At 42.9% G+C, this 14749-nt stretch overlaps 1 long non-coding RNA gene across 3 annotated transcripts in view; it reads right to left on the minus strand.

The window, feature by feature from the left end:
• Nucleotides 1-14749, minus strand: part of LOC309848632 — a 248598-nt gene that overhangs the window by 145603 nt on the left and 88246 nt on the right. The gene's annotated exons all lie outside the window — the stretch shown is intronic.

A 14749-nucleotide genomic window follows, 5' to 3' on the forward strand; every position in this document is an offset into this window, starting at 1 on the left:
AAAAAAAAAGAGAGAGAGAGAGAGGGAAAGGAAAGGAAAAGAAAAGATAAATAAAAGAGGAGGAGCCAAGTGAAGCAATAATTCAGATAATTTTGATTCAATGGATTAGTCAGAAACCATTAATACTGACTAATCGTGTCTCAACTTGCCTCCTCGGGACTCTGGAATGAAGCAAATCCCCTTGTGGGCTCTACCAGAGCATGTTAATTCTAATAAGATGAAGTTGGTGTTCCAGGAATCCATCTCAAGAAAACTTTCCTGGAAAGCTCTAATTTCCCCCATCAGAGTATTGGTTTATTAAGGTGCTTAAGATTAGAGGGATTTTTTTTGACACGCAGGCATTCTGAAGGCAGCATTGACTTTCCAGATGGCCCTTGCTTGCCACGTGGACTCTCGAGATGGGGCTGAACAGGGACCAGTCGGGCCTTTGGTCCTTCCCAGGTGTCTTCTCCCTCTTGAAAATGGAGGTGACAGACAGCACCTTACCAGGGTTGATAAGTTCACGTGTGTAAAAGGCTTTGAACTTCATAGAGCTGTGTATATCATTCTTTAATGCCATTTTGTCATCCTATACCACTTTTTTTTTTTTAAGATTTTATTTATTTATTTGACAGAGTGTGAGAGAGAACAAGCAGGGGGGTGTTGTACAAAGAGCAACTGTGAGGCATCCCAGAAAATCTGGTTGCACTTTGGGTCTGTATATTACTTCATCTTCTGGTGCCTCTTTCTTCAGGATATGGTGGTGATAATCCCTCTCCCGCAGGCTGTTGAGAGGTTTAAGTGAGATTGTTTCTACAGAGTGCCTAGCGTGGTACTTGGCACAGGGGACGTTCCACACGATATTTGTGTTCTTTATTCCTTGTTGTTGTTTGCCCTGGTTCTCTGTAGGCTGGTCAGTAGGGCGGTAGGAGAAGGTGGAGGGCAAGAGCTGGGAGTAGAATGCTGTCTAGTGAACACTGACCGATAGGGCTAGAGACGACCCTCAAATTTGGTCACTTGATTATATAAGCACACATTTAAAAGTTCTATAAAACAGGGGTGCCTGGGTGGCTCAGTCATTAAGCATATGCCTTCAGCTCAGGTCATGATCCCAGGGTCGTGGGATCGAGTCCTGCCTCATGCTCCCTGCTCAGCGGAGAGCCTGCTCCTCCCTTTTCCTCTCCAACACTACCACTGTCCCTCCAAAGAACTCCAAGAGAGTCCCCAGACTGGCCAGTCAGATGGGAGAGCTGCTGGCAAGGCCCTGGTTAATACGCTGGGGTCAGAAATAAGTACAGGTTTGTTTGTTATTACAAAAGATGATATTACTAATCTGATTAAAATCTCATTTAAAGAGAAATCCTGAATGCATATTTGTCAACAGAGTTCAGTCCAGTGGTGTTACTGATTTGTCTGCCAGCCACTCTTGGCCCAGTTCTGGCCGCCTCTCTAGTGACTGGCTATCAGCCCATGTCATCAGTCCCAGACTTTGTGCCCTGTGGACAGGCAGCAGAGAAGCGACAGAGGGGAAAGGGAAATTGTTCTGCACCATGGCCTCTCGCCTCTCTCACCTCACACGTTACTTCCTTGGTTTTCCATGGACTTCCAGTCTGTCTCTTCTCTATCTAATGCATCCTACAAACAAGGATCCTTACAGAAGCCCCGATAGATCTACATGCAAATCCATGACCCTCGTGTTTGGACGTGTTCCTTTCTGTGTTTCACTTTCTTCATCTGTAAAATGTTGGGGAAGAGGGCTTCGGGGAGGATTCAAGGAGAAAATATATCTTAGAAGTACTTCACAGAGAGCCTGGACATGTAAAGAGTTAACTATAAATAGTGATTTCTTATTCAGGAGCCTACAGTGGTTATTAACCCTTAGAATACAACTCCTCATTACAGCTTTTAGACTCTTCAGCAGGTAGACCTGTTGCTCATATTCCTTTATTCCTTTCTGCATCAACTAGTACTGAGCATCTATCACAGGTTGGGCTACAGCAGATAAAACACCTGCCCTCATGGGACCTCCACTAGAGTAGACAGGACTAGAACAAAGCATAGTAAACAAATAAAGGAAAAAAGATTTAAAAGATGTGGGGACAGAGCAATCCAGTATGTGGGGGAAGGAGGAGCCAGGAAAGGAGAATCGCACGAGCAAAGGCCCTGTGGCTGAAAATATTTGCCATGTCTGGAACACAATATGAAGGCAGGGGGCTGTCCTGCTGGAGGAGTACATGGGCACACCGGGAGGACGCAAGGACTGGAGGGCATGGCGGAGGCTTGGGACTAGGGTAAGGAGAATGAGGCATTCACCTCAGGTGCAAAAGTAAGGAGCACAAAAAAGCTCAGTAATCAAGATAAATTATATTTTAATGCGGTATTTTTAAAAAATCAAAATTCATGCAAAAATCCATGATAAGCAAAATATAAATATTTTTAATCAAGACAGGATCAGTATGAGCAATTCTCCCTTTGCCTCAGGCTCTAATATGGCTTAGCCCAGGCAGCGGTGCTACTGTTCTTCCCTTTCCTTAAATTTTGCACTGATTTAGATTTTTTAAAATAGTTGATGACAACTTTATTCATCTTGATAGCAGAGCTTTTTGGCTCCCTCTTAAACTTGTGCCAGGAGCCAGTGCCTCATTTGCCCTACCCTAGTCCCAGTCCTGTGTCCCAGAGGGGCAGAGGCCAGGCGGGTAGAGAGCCTTTCAGGCTACCCTACTGGTAAAATATGACCTCACGGGGACCTCAGCTGCTTCAGGGACCTCTCTAGTCACTGTATGTAGATTTCATCCGTCCCCAGTGCTCCGTCACCGCACGTGCCAGGCCCCCGCCCACCTTCCTAAAACTGCCCGCCCCAGATCCAGAGGCAGCTAGGTGGTAGAATTCATAACAAAATGTGAAGCTGGGCACCGCACAGGTATGGGAAGGAAGCCTAGACTTCCAACGTACTCATCCAACAGGAGCTCCTAAGCATGTGTTCTATGCCGGGCGCAGGCCAAATCAAGAGACTCTGACCACGCGCAAGCCATCCATGGAGTCCTGCCTCGTCACCCCTCATACCCCAGCAGTCCTCGCGGAAGAAAATGGACCCCGGAGATCTATGGCAGGCCCACCAGGAAGATGCGGCTCGGCACCGGCAGCCGTGGGTGGGTAGCGGGCCGCACTGCCGAGAAGGCTGCGGGTCTTGGTGCTTCCTCACCCGTAGAGTGGAAATAAGCACACCCACGTCATCGGGCTCTCGTGTGGGGTGTGGGTGCCCAGTAAGGGACGTCTGGGAGGTTCTTAAGGGGGCAATGAAGAGCGTTCTCCGCCCAGCCTGACCTACAGTGCTGCCTCTGTCTATGACCAAGTGCAGCTGAGAGCCGGTGAGCAAAGGCCAGGCCTCTCCAGCGGCGCCCCGCCCCGCCCCGCCCCGCCCCTGCGGGGAGGCAGACGGCAGCAGGTGCCGCCCTGCCGGCCAGGGCCATCCGCGGGTTGAGATGCTGCCATGCTGCCAGCTTCACTCTCGGGCTTTGCGAATAAACTGTCACATCTCAGCTCTCACCAGCTCACGGCTGTGACAGACGGGTTCCTGCAGGCGCAACACACACACCCACCCCCCCGCCACCCCCAACTTTAACACTTCCAGTTGAAAAACCTCATACTGCGCGGAAGAGCAGCTTTCGAGAAGACGGAAGACACGGTGAGCGCCAGGTCTTCCCGGCAGGGCAGGGAGGAAAGAGGCCGTCCACATCTGTAACTGCTTGCCTGCGGAATCACAGAATTTGCAACGAGACTCCCTTCTGTGAGCACAGAGGACCTAAGGATCTCCGACCTGGGTGATTCAGAATGGCAAGGTCCAGGCCCTGTCGCAGAGACCCAGCTACCTGCACATCTTAATGATAGTCGGCTTCCTGTGTTTCCATCTCAGAATTTCAGACCAGCAAGAGCCAGAGCCCCTGTCCTGGGTAGGTTTGGGCAAGCCAGAAACAAGGACGTTAGAACTGGAGGTACTGCGAAGGACAGTCAGCCCAGGAACTTTCAAACATTCCTTTGAGCAGGGGAGACCTCTTTAGCTCAAATACAATCATAGATATAAACGCCTTTTTTTTTTTTTTTTTTTTTTTTTAAAGAAGGAAAAAATGCTCTCTTGTGTTTCTGGACAGCGATGCTATTGAAAATTTGGGCAGAAGTCTTCACTTTGTGGGGCAGTCCTGCGTGTAGTAGGACATTTAAATCCCTGGTCCGCATCTCTAAATATCAGTTGTTCCCTCCACCCCAAATGACTGAAGCTAAAAAGCTCCCACACATTTCCAGATGCCCTCCACGGGTACTGCTCCCACTTAAGAACTTGCCTAATTGTGGGTGCACAATTGCGTTTGCGGGGCAGGGGCGGCTACTGATCCTGAGATGATGCCTCTGACTCTGGGCCAGGCAGAGCAGCGTTTGAAATCCACACCTACAATTTGCCAGCACCTGACATGGCTCCATTTTCTCTGTGCCATTAGGAGTAAGCCATTTCGCCTCTCTGGCCCTCAATGTCTTCTTCTGCAAAGTGGGAATGACCATCATGGGCTCTTGTGAGGACCAAATGGGGCTTTGTACCTAAGCTTGCTTTGTAAACTCTCAAGCCTTCTGCTGGTGCACGGCATTGCTCCTCATACTACCCTGGGTATGTAAAAGACACTGTAATCCTAGTCTTTTGAAAAGGCTTACCATGGAAACCAAATAATAAAAGCAAAAAGCTCAATCGTAAGGCTTCCACTGAAACCTGCTTCTATTCATGTCCCTTGTACACACAGCCCCGTGAAGACGATGGTTGTACTCTGCTCCCACTGAGACACCTACTTTCTCTTTTATAAGCGGGGAAGACAATCGAGCAGCCTCGGCCTGCTGCAGAGGCTCAGCCAGCATGGCTCCAAAGCCCACAACTTAGAGAAAACTGCTCAGCAGACCTCAAGTGCTTGCTTTATTACCCCAACTGGTGTGCAGGACTTGAAAATACATCAGGAAACAAGACAGGAACAGATGCCTGCCCCAACTTCCCACCTGTAGCCAGGTGGTGAGGTCTCCCTGCTGGTCTCAGAGTTTTGATAGATTGGAACCTAGTTCATGAAAAAAGGTTGAGTATTTCATTGAAAAGGGAATCCAAATGACATCACATTATTGAGGCCTTTTCTCCCCCACCCAGTACTGCAGCCCCATATTATTGGAAAGGTATTCTTTGAAAGAGAAAATTGTACAAGAGTATATTTTTCAGGATGAACTGAACAAAGGAATCCATTCCAACTTCATTCCAAACTGGAGTCCAGCAGTTTTGACTTTCAGATCTTATTAGTTGATATAGCTAGGTTTATTTATTTCTCTTTTCCTCTATTCCTCATTCTTGTGTTCAGGGTCTGCCTTGAAAGGAGTGTCCTTCAAACGTTCCCAAGCAAGTGCCAGAAGGAGTTGCTTTAGTAGGCTTAGGACCAGCTTTGCAAAATACAATCTCACAATATCACCAGGCCCTCCTTCAGCTCCACTCCACCCTCGGCAATGGTTCCAGCTCGTTTTGGCTAAATACAGCTTCTGGGTTCAAAGAGAAAATGCACGGAATGATTTCGCTGGCTTCCTCAAGATATCCAGGAGAGCCCGCATGGGTAAATCCAACGTGAATAACAGCACATGAGTCGACTCCTATGTAAACATACCCGGCTTACGAGAACTAGAAAAGGTGCCTGGCTTGAAACATTCTACTCCCTCCACTTCAGAAAGAAACAGTGGGAATCGGTAAAGCAGATCAAAGACACAAGCCCAGGATCATCAGGCCCATATGAGAAAAATACCCAAAAGCAAACAAAAATCGAGGTGAAACTTGTATCTTCCCTCACGGTGGGGGTCTTACAGACGCTAAACACAAAGCTGAATTTCTGAAGGTCACCTGCGGCTTCCTTACTCCCCCAAGGCAGCGGAGATCTGACCATTTTACCCAGTGACCTGGGGCAGCGGCTCTGTGGTGGTGTCTGTCCCCGCTGGTCTATTCCAGCTCATTGCCAGAGAAAAATGAAACAGGCCCAGGAGCAAAAAGCCAACGTGGCAGCAGAAGAAAGGAGCCCTGTTAAAAGTCTCTGCTACTGCTTTACACTTGCTGCTTTCTTAACCCCAAATCCTCTAGAACCAGATGCTTTATTAACATAAAGGCCTATTGAATAAGCAATTCAGAAGAGGTACAAGGGCAGGTCTGCTAATGTGCTGATTAACACATAATGGGCAGCCCACCCTTCAGACAAGAGGGCCAGGCCTCTGAGCAGCAATATGGCTTCTGGTTCAGCACAAGACGCCAGAGTCACCCACACCAGCTCAGTCACTGGCTTTGTATGACACAGGACAAATCAGTCTGTCTAATTCCCATAGGTGGCATCTATCTAATGGGACTAATAACTATGACTATCTCTTGATTTGGGGGTGCCTTAAGAGATAATCCAGATAAACTCTTAGCACATTTCCTGGTACAAAGTTCTTACTCCCAGTAATTGTTGCGCTTGCTACCAGAGACAGAGATGTGCCGTATGCAGGGCGGGTGACATACCTTCTCTGAACCATGTCACTCCTCACTCTGCAGGACCTGCAGTTGTCCTTACCAGCTGCAGACCTCACTGTAATTTTTAAGTATCTTCTCCCCTTTCTTAGGTACTGTGAAATCCGGCAGAGTTGGAGTTCCTCTGAGCGGCTCACCAGCCCCCTGTCTCCGCCTGGACCAGGATGTTGTGTGGATATGAAGAGTGTGACCCAGAATTCTCATCCATATGGAAACAGCCTCACTCAGGCCAGCATAGTCTACACCAAGAGTTCGCTGGTCTTTAAGTGAAATTCTTGGTGACAAGGAGCAGATCTGGGGATTTTCCACAAGCTCCAAGGAGCAGCCTCCCGATGATTAACCTTGTCAGTGCGCTCGTATTAACACAGTAGGCATGCAAGGTGCCCAGATATAAAGGAAGCTTTGGGCATTTAGAGTGACACCAAAGAAGGGCGTAATAGCACCCATATCCCAGAGCACTGAAATGCCCTCCGTGGACTAAGGGAGGTAGTCAAGTCTGGAGAGAAGCCCTTGTCTGCTCTGCCCCCTGATGCAAGACACCAGGTCCCGGCCCGGGGCTGGGGTGGGGTGGGAGGGTGGGGGTTGGGGACGCCAACAGAGGCGGTCACACCAAGATGCCCTGCCTCCCTCACCCTCCTCCATCTCCCGCATACCCAATCTCTTAGCTCTAACAAGATTGTTGTGGGTTTGCCAAGTTACCGGACTTTTCAATGAACCTTTTTTTTGTGAGGCCTAGTTGGTAAAGTTAATTTCCTGCTCAGAATGAAGAAATAGGAAATCGCCACTCACGGTCAAGGCTCACCGGCCTGCTATAAAACAGGAAATCCTGTATATCCATCGGCTCCTCCATCAGCTCGCCAGTCCGTCCGTCAGAACAAGCAGGAGAGTGGCTGAGGAAGTGCCGGTAAGATGGGGAGCTAATACGGATCACTGCTTCCTCCCCTACACCAAACTCTGGAATACCAGAGGAGCAGAAAGGAATTTGGTGAGGCCCCAAACCTGACATCACAACCGTGAGCCCCACTGGGAGCAAAGAATGTGGCAGGGTCACTATGGGGAGGGGAAATGGTGCCCAACGTTAAAAAAAGAGCGGGGGCCATGGATGAGCCTGGGCAGCAAGGAAAGTTTTCCATTTCTGCCCTTTCCTTTCCCAATATTGTCCTGGGAAGATCAGTATCTGCCCCATTATCCAAACGGAATAGAAACAGAGCAATGCCGGCTCAGCCCAGTGCCCACTAGAATCGAAGGATAACGTCAGAGCAGCCCAAGGTAGAGATAAGAGGTCCCTGGGGAGCAAGGTCACCCTGTTAGGGAAAAGGTACAAATAGAAAAGGGCTCTTGAAGTATTTCCAAGGGAATGTGGTTCACAGGGGGAAATAACGAGCCATTAAGTATGAACAAGAGCTCATTGAACAACCTACATGAGAGGAAGCAGATTTAATGAACACAGAAAGAGAGTCTGAAAGAGGCAGAGTAAATATTCTCAGAGATAGGGGAGGATATTGAAATTATAAAGGAGCTGGCAGTTATAAATTTTAAAAATGAGAAAGTGGAGTTAATAGGTGTGTCAGCCAGGCTTCTCTAGAAAAAACAGAACCAATAGGAGAGAGAGAGAGGATTTCCTTTAAAGAATTGGCTCAGGGACTGTTGGGGCTGGCAGATCTGAAATCTGCAGGAAAGGCCCTCAGTCTAGAAACCCAGGAAAGAGTTAAAGCGAATCCTGAGTTCAAAATCTGTAAGACAGGCTGGCAGGCTAGAAACTCAGACAGAAATTGTTACATCTTGAAGCAGAAAGTTCCTTCTTCTCTGGGGATCCTCAGTTTGTGGTCTAAAGGTCTTTGCCTGATTCCCATCGTTGAAGGTCATCTCCTTTACTTAGTCAACTGTTTATAAACATTAAGCACGTCTACAGAATACCTTCACAGCCACATCTAGACTAGTGTTTGTCCAAACTGCTGAGCATCACAGACTACTCAAGTGGACACATAATTAACCAGCACACTGGGGAGGCAAGTATTTTAGTTAAAATAAAGAGCTCAATAAATGGATTGGAGAGCAGCCAAGGAACAAATTACTAAGCCAGATTAAGTCCAGGGGTGTTCCAAGTAGACCTCAGAAGGGATAAAGAGATGGAAAATGATGTCAAGAATGTAAGAAGATATGGAGTGTAAAAGCAGAATAACTAATACTCACATGGTAGGAATCCCTAAGAAGAAGAGGAAAAAAAAAATAGAGGGGAGGGAGTGTTTGAAGAAATTATTACTAAAAATTTTCCAAAATTGAAATAAACTCATAACACTTTGGATAGAAATTGCTCCTGCAGTGCCAAATGGGTTAAATAAGAAAAAACTCATACACAGACATGAAACTTAAGGATGTCAGAGGCTAAGGAAAACTCCAATAGCTTCTGAGAGTAAAAATGGATTATATCCAAAGTAAGAAGAATCAGATTCACAAAAAATTCCTCATCAATAACCCTAGAAAACAATGAAACAGTATTTTCTAAGTGCTAAAGACAAAGAACTTCAGATCTGGAATTTTATATCCACAAATTGTCATTTAAGGATGAAATAAAGATATTTTTAGTAATACAGGACTTAAAGTTTAACCACACAAAGACCCTCTATGAAAACAGTCCTGGAAGGAACACTGTGGCAAAAAAAAAGAGAGAGAGAGAGAGAAAGAAAGAAAGAGAGATGAAAGAAAGAAAGAAAGAAAGAAAGAAAGAAAGAAAGAAAGAAAGAAAGAAAGAAAGAAAAAAGTAAATCCAGGAAGATGCCATGAGAAGTAGAAGTATGGATGGATAAGTAGATAGATAATTAGATAATTCAGTAAAGTTGTCTAAGTGAAAAAAAAATTTTGAAATAAGAAAAACAAAAATACATTCATAACAATCCAGAATTAAATCCAGATGCCGTCAAAATGGCATTGTGGATTAATAAAAGCAATTGCCAAAAGGAGTCAGGAGTGTATGAAGATAAGTATCTCATTCATGGCAAAAAATATTGTTATGATTAGCTTGTGAATTTATAGGAAAAGGGACATAAGTACGATTTTGATAAGCTAGGGGTAACCATAAGAAGAATGTAAATAAACTTAGCAGCTTTAAGTCAGCACAAGAAAATTCAATGGAAGCAAGAAAAAAAAAATAAAAATAAAGTAGCATAAATAGAAAATACAAAATAAAATAGCAGAAATAAGTCCTAATATAGCAGTAGCCATACATGATGCTCATGAGTTGAACTCACTAATCAGTTTTGGATTTCATATTTCATGAAATATTCTTCAAAATCTGTTACCTGCAATTTCAACCTGCAGTTTCACAAAGGAAGCCTCAATAAATTTCCAAAATTCAGACACACTGTGTTTTCTGAATACTATGAACAACTTTATGCTGGCATATTAAATATCCTTTAAGAAATGAACAATTTCTTGACACTTACAAATTATCTAAAATGATTCAAGAAGAAATAGAAAATCTCAACAGACCCATAAGAAGAAAAAGAGATTGAATTAGTAACCAAAAACCTTTCAACAAAGAAAGTCCTGGACAAGATGGCTCACTGGAAAATTAAACTAAACTTAGAGAAGAATTAACACTGATCCTCAAATGCTTCTAAAAAAATTGAAGAAATAAATAAATGGAAACATTTATTTGTCATTGGTTTGGAAAACTTAATACTGTTAAATGACAGTATCCAATGTGATCTACAGATTCAATACCATCATTATCAAAGTCCCAATGGCAATTTTTACAGAAATGGAAAATGTCACCCTAAAATTCATAAGGAATTTCAAAGGATTCCAAGTATCTAAAACTAACTTGAAAAAGAACAAAGTTGACAGACTCACACTTTCCGATTTTAAAACTTACTCTAAAATAACAGTTCAGTACTAGTGTAAGGAGAGATATATAGGCCAAAGGAGTAGAATTGAGAGCCCAGAAATAAACCCTGACATCTATGGTCAATTGATTTATTACAATAGGGTCAAGACCATTAAATTGGGGAAAAAATGGGCTCTTCAACAAACAGTGCTGGGAAAATTGGATATCCACAAGCAAAAGAGTGAAACTGGACTCTTACCTTACCCTATACAGAAAATTAACTAAAAATGGATAAACATAAGAGCGAAAACTATAAAACTCTTAGAAGAAAATATAGGTACAGATCTTCAGAACTTTGGATCTGGCCATGATTTCTTAAATATTACACCAGGGGCTCCTGGCTGGCATAGTCAGTGGAGCATGGGACTTTTGATCTCAGGGTTGTGAGTTCAAGCTCCATGTTGAGTGTAGAGATTACTTTTTAAAGAAAAATACAATCTTTTTAAAAAATATGACACTAGAAGCACAGATAACAAAAGAAAAGATAAATTGGACTTCATCACAATTAAAAATGTGTCCCTCAAAGGACACTATTAACAGAGAGAAAATACTTTACAGAATGGGAGAAAGTGTTTATAAGCCATTTATGAAATAAGAGTGTAATATCCAGAATATATAAAGAATTCCCATAACTCAACAGTTAACAGACAACCAAACCAATGTAAAAAATGGGCAAAGATCCTGAATTTGTCCAAAGAAGATTCTCCAAAGAAGATATATGGTCAATAAGCACATGGAAACATGCTCCATATCATTAGTAAAAGCAAATCATAACCACATGAGCTGCTACTTCATATCTGATAGGATGGCTTTAATTGAATGAATGAATGAATAAATAAATAACAAGTGTTGACAAGAATGCAGAGGAACTGGAACCCTCTTACACTGCTGTTGGAAATGTAAAATTCTGCAGACACTGTGGAAAATGGTTTAGAAATTCCTTTAAAAATTTAAATACAGAATTACTATACAACCCAGTAATGGCACTTGTAATTATACACACACACACACACACACACACACACACAAATGAAAACAAAGACACAGATACTTGCACACCAATGTTTGAAGCAGCATCATTCACAACACCCAAGAGCTGGAAACAACCTAAGTGTCCGTGAACAGATAAATGGATAAACAAAATGTGCTATATATACAATGGAATATTAGTCAGTCTTAAAAAGATAAGGTTCAGACACATGCTGCAAGATGCATGAGCCTTGAAAACATTATGCTAAGTGAAATCAGCCAGACAAGTGTGTGGTCCCAATTACATGCAATATCCAGAACAGGCAGATACATAAAAACAGAAAATAGATTAGTGATTACCAGAGTCTGAGACAAAGGAGGAATGGGAGAGTTATTTCCTATGGGCACAGGAGCTTCTGTTTGGGCTGATGAAAAAGTTTTGCAAATAGATAGAAAAACATGTGGTTGGAATTAATGAACAGTATACTTAAAAAAGTTAAAATAGGGGAGCCTGGGTGGCTCAGTGGGTTAAAGCCTCTGCCTTCAGCTCAGGTCATGATCTCTGGGTCCTGGGATTGAGCCCCACATCGGGCTCTCTGCTCAGTGGGGAGCCTGCTTCCTCCTCCTCTCTCTCTCTCTCTCTGCCTGCCCCGCTGCCTACTTGTGATCTCTGTCTGTCAAATAAATAAATAAAATCTTTTTTTTTAAAAAACGTTAAAATAGCAAATTTTATATTACAGATATTTTAACATACATATACACATGACCAGACAAATAACAAGAAACTTGTCAGGGACCCAAGAAGAAAACAACAGACACTGGCCTAAGGGAAACCCTCATAATGAAGTTATTAAGAATTGACTTTAGAATAACTATGTTTAATATGTTTTCAGAATTTTTTTTAAAATGGAAAACATTGGCCAGGAGCTAAAAGCTTAGAAACTACATTTTTTTTTTTTTAAATCAGAGAATTCTAGAAGTGAAAAATGTAATTCCTGAACTTATGAAATTATTTCAAAAGAGAATTTGTTGACTAGATAATACCAGAAGAAAATGTTCATACTGAAGCAAGGAAAGATGAAAGGAAGAAAAATACAGAAGAATGTATGAAGTATAGATATATAAAAAGGGGTATAAAAAAATGGCCTAATGTGTGTGGAATCCCAAGAAAGACAGGAATAGCTGAGAATTCTCCAAAAGTTATAAAAAGATGTCAAACCACAAACTCAAGAAGGTTTCAAACACCAGAAACACACACACGCGTGTGCACACACACACAAACACACATACACACACACACAAATTGTATCTTCGCACATAGTGAAGCTACTTAAAAACCAAAGACATATTTCAAAGGAAAAAAAAAGAAAAACCCAGACTACTGACACCTTACTTCTCAGAGGAAGTAATGGAATCCAGAAGACAATGGAATTCAAAGCCATTGATCTTTAAAGTATTGAAAAAGTAATTGCCAATCTAGAATTCTATACTCAGGAAAAAAAAAAATCCCTCAAAAGTAAAGCTTAAGTAAAGATATTTTCAAACAAAAACTGAGAATATCAGCAGTACATCAACATTAATGAGAACACTAAATGCTTTTCTTTACACAAAAGAAAAATAACCGTGGACAACAACTCAGAAGTAAAAGAAAATAACAATGCAAATGGCAAATCTAAATAAACATAATTTACATAAGTCATAATAAACACAACTGTCTAAGTAGACATTGACAATATCAAATGACAATGGTCTTACTGGGCTTAAAATACATACAAAATTGAAATACATTTTGTAGGCACCAGGCACAAAATACATTTTGTGCCTGGGTGGCTCAGTCCTTGGGCATCTGCCTTTGGCTCGGGTCATGATCCCAAGGTCCTGGGATCAAGTCCCACATCAGGATCTCTGCTCAACAGGGAGTCCACTTCTTTCTCTCCCACCACCTTGCTCGTGCTTTCGCTTGCTCCCTCTCTCTCAAGTAAATAAATAAAATCTTTTTTTTTTTTTTAATTAAAATACATGACAAGTGGGGCACCTGGATGGCCCAGTTGGTTAAGCATCCAACTCTTGGTTTTGGCTCAGGTCATGATCTATAGAGTTCCCATATTCGCACCATGGCCAATTTCAAGCTATCAACATGAACTCAATGAATACAGAATGGGGAAGAGACCAGCACAAGACGGTTCCAGCAAACCACTGAACCATTCTCCAAATACCTCATTCAAAACCTTAAAGTCACCTTTTCCCTCTCCCACATCTTCACCAAGACACCCTATCTGATGCAAAGCATCACTGGCCCTCTTTTAACATGGATGCTGCCATCCAGTGTCTCCTTCCCACTTCCCCCACTGTCACCCACCTGACACTGTCATTGCCATCTGTCCTGCCCACTGTCAGTCTCCTAATTATTCTCCCCACCTTTAGGCTCTTTCATTACCATTACACAACTGGAAGTCTAATCCTTCTAAAGTGCATTTCCCATTGTGTTACCCTAAACCTGCAGTAGTTCTCCTACTGTCCACCAAATAAAATAAAATTGGGCCTTCGATGCCTAATTCCTCATGCACTTCCTGTATCAGCATTCTGTATCAGTCAAGATTAGGTTGGCTGCAATCCAGCTTGTAGACCTCAAACAGTAGTGGCTTTAAGAAGACATAAGTTTATCTCCCCTCTCATGTGCAAGTCCAGATATAAATAAATAGTCTGGGGGTTTAAGAAGACTGTTTTCCCTGAAGGCCTCGAGCACCTACGTGCTTCCGGCTCACCATCCCAAGTTTGACAGATGCTCCTCATGTTCATCTTTCAAGATGGCAACCGTCACCTCAAGTCCCAGGCAGTGGAACAGCGGAAAGAACGGACAAGGAGCACAAGTTGGCTGACTTACCAGGAAGTTTCCAGAAAATGCCACAGGACATTTTTACTTAGCCTTTGTTTGCCCGAACCTAGTTACATAGTTTTACCTAGCTGCAAGAAATGCTGGGCAGCTGTGGGGAACTGGGGAAAAGGGAGACTAAATTTTGGGGAACAATGATCTGTCTCTGCAAAAAGACTTCAGCATTCCTTTGAAAACTTATTTTCTATTTCCTTATGTCTTCTGCCCAAACATAAAAACAACCAGACCTTTATACAAATCTATGTGCTAGGCACTGTTATAAATGCTATATATATATATATATATATATATATATATATATATATATAACCCACTTAATCCTAACAGCAGTTCAATGAGGCAAGTACCATTATTACCCCCATTTTATAGATGGTAAGCTAAGAACCAGAGCAATTAAGAAGTCCAGAAATTCCCAAAACTACTTGGGAATCGGCACACTTGAGAAGCTTATTAAAATGTA

The sequence above is a fragment of the Mustela nivalis genome, assembly GCF_964662115.1.
Source record: "Mustela nivalis genome assembly, chromosome: 15".
Classification (NCBI taxonomy): domain Eukaryota; kingdom Metazoa; phylum Chordata; class Mammalia; order Carnivora; family Mustelidae; genus Mustela; species Mustela nivalis.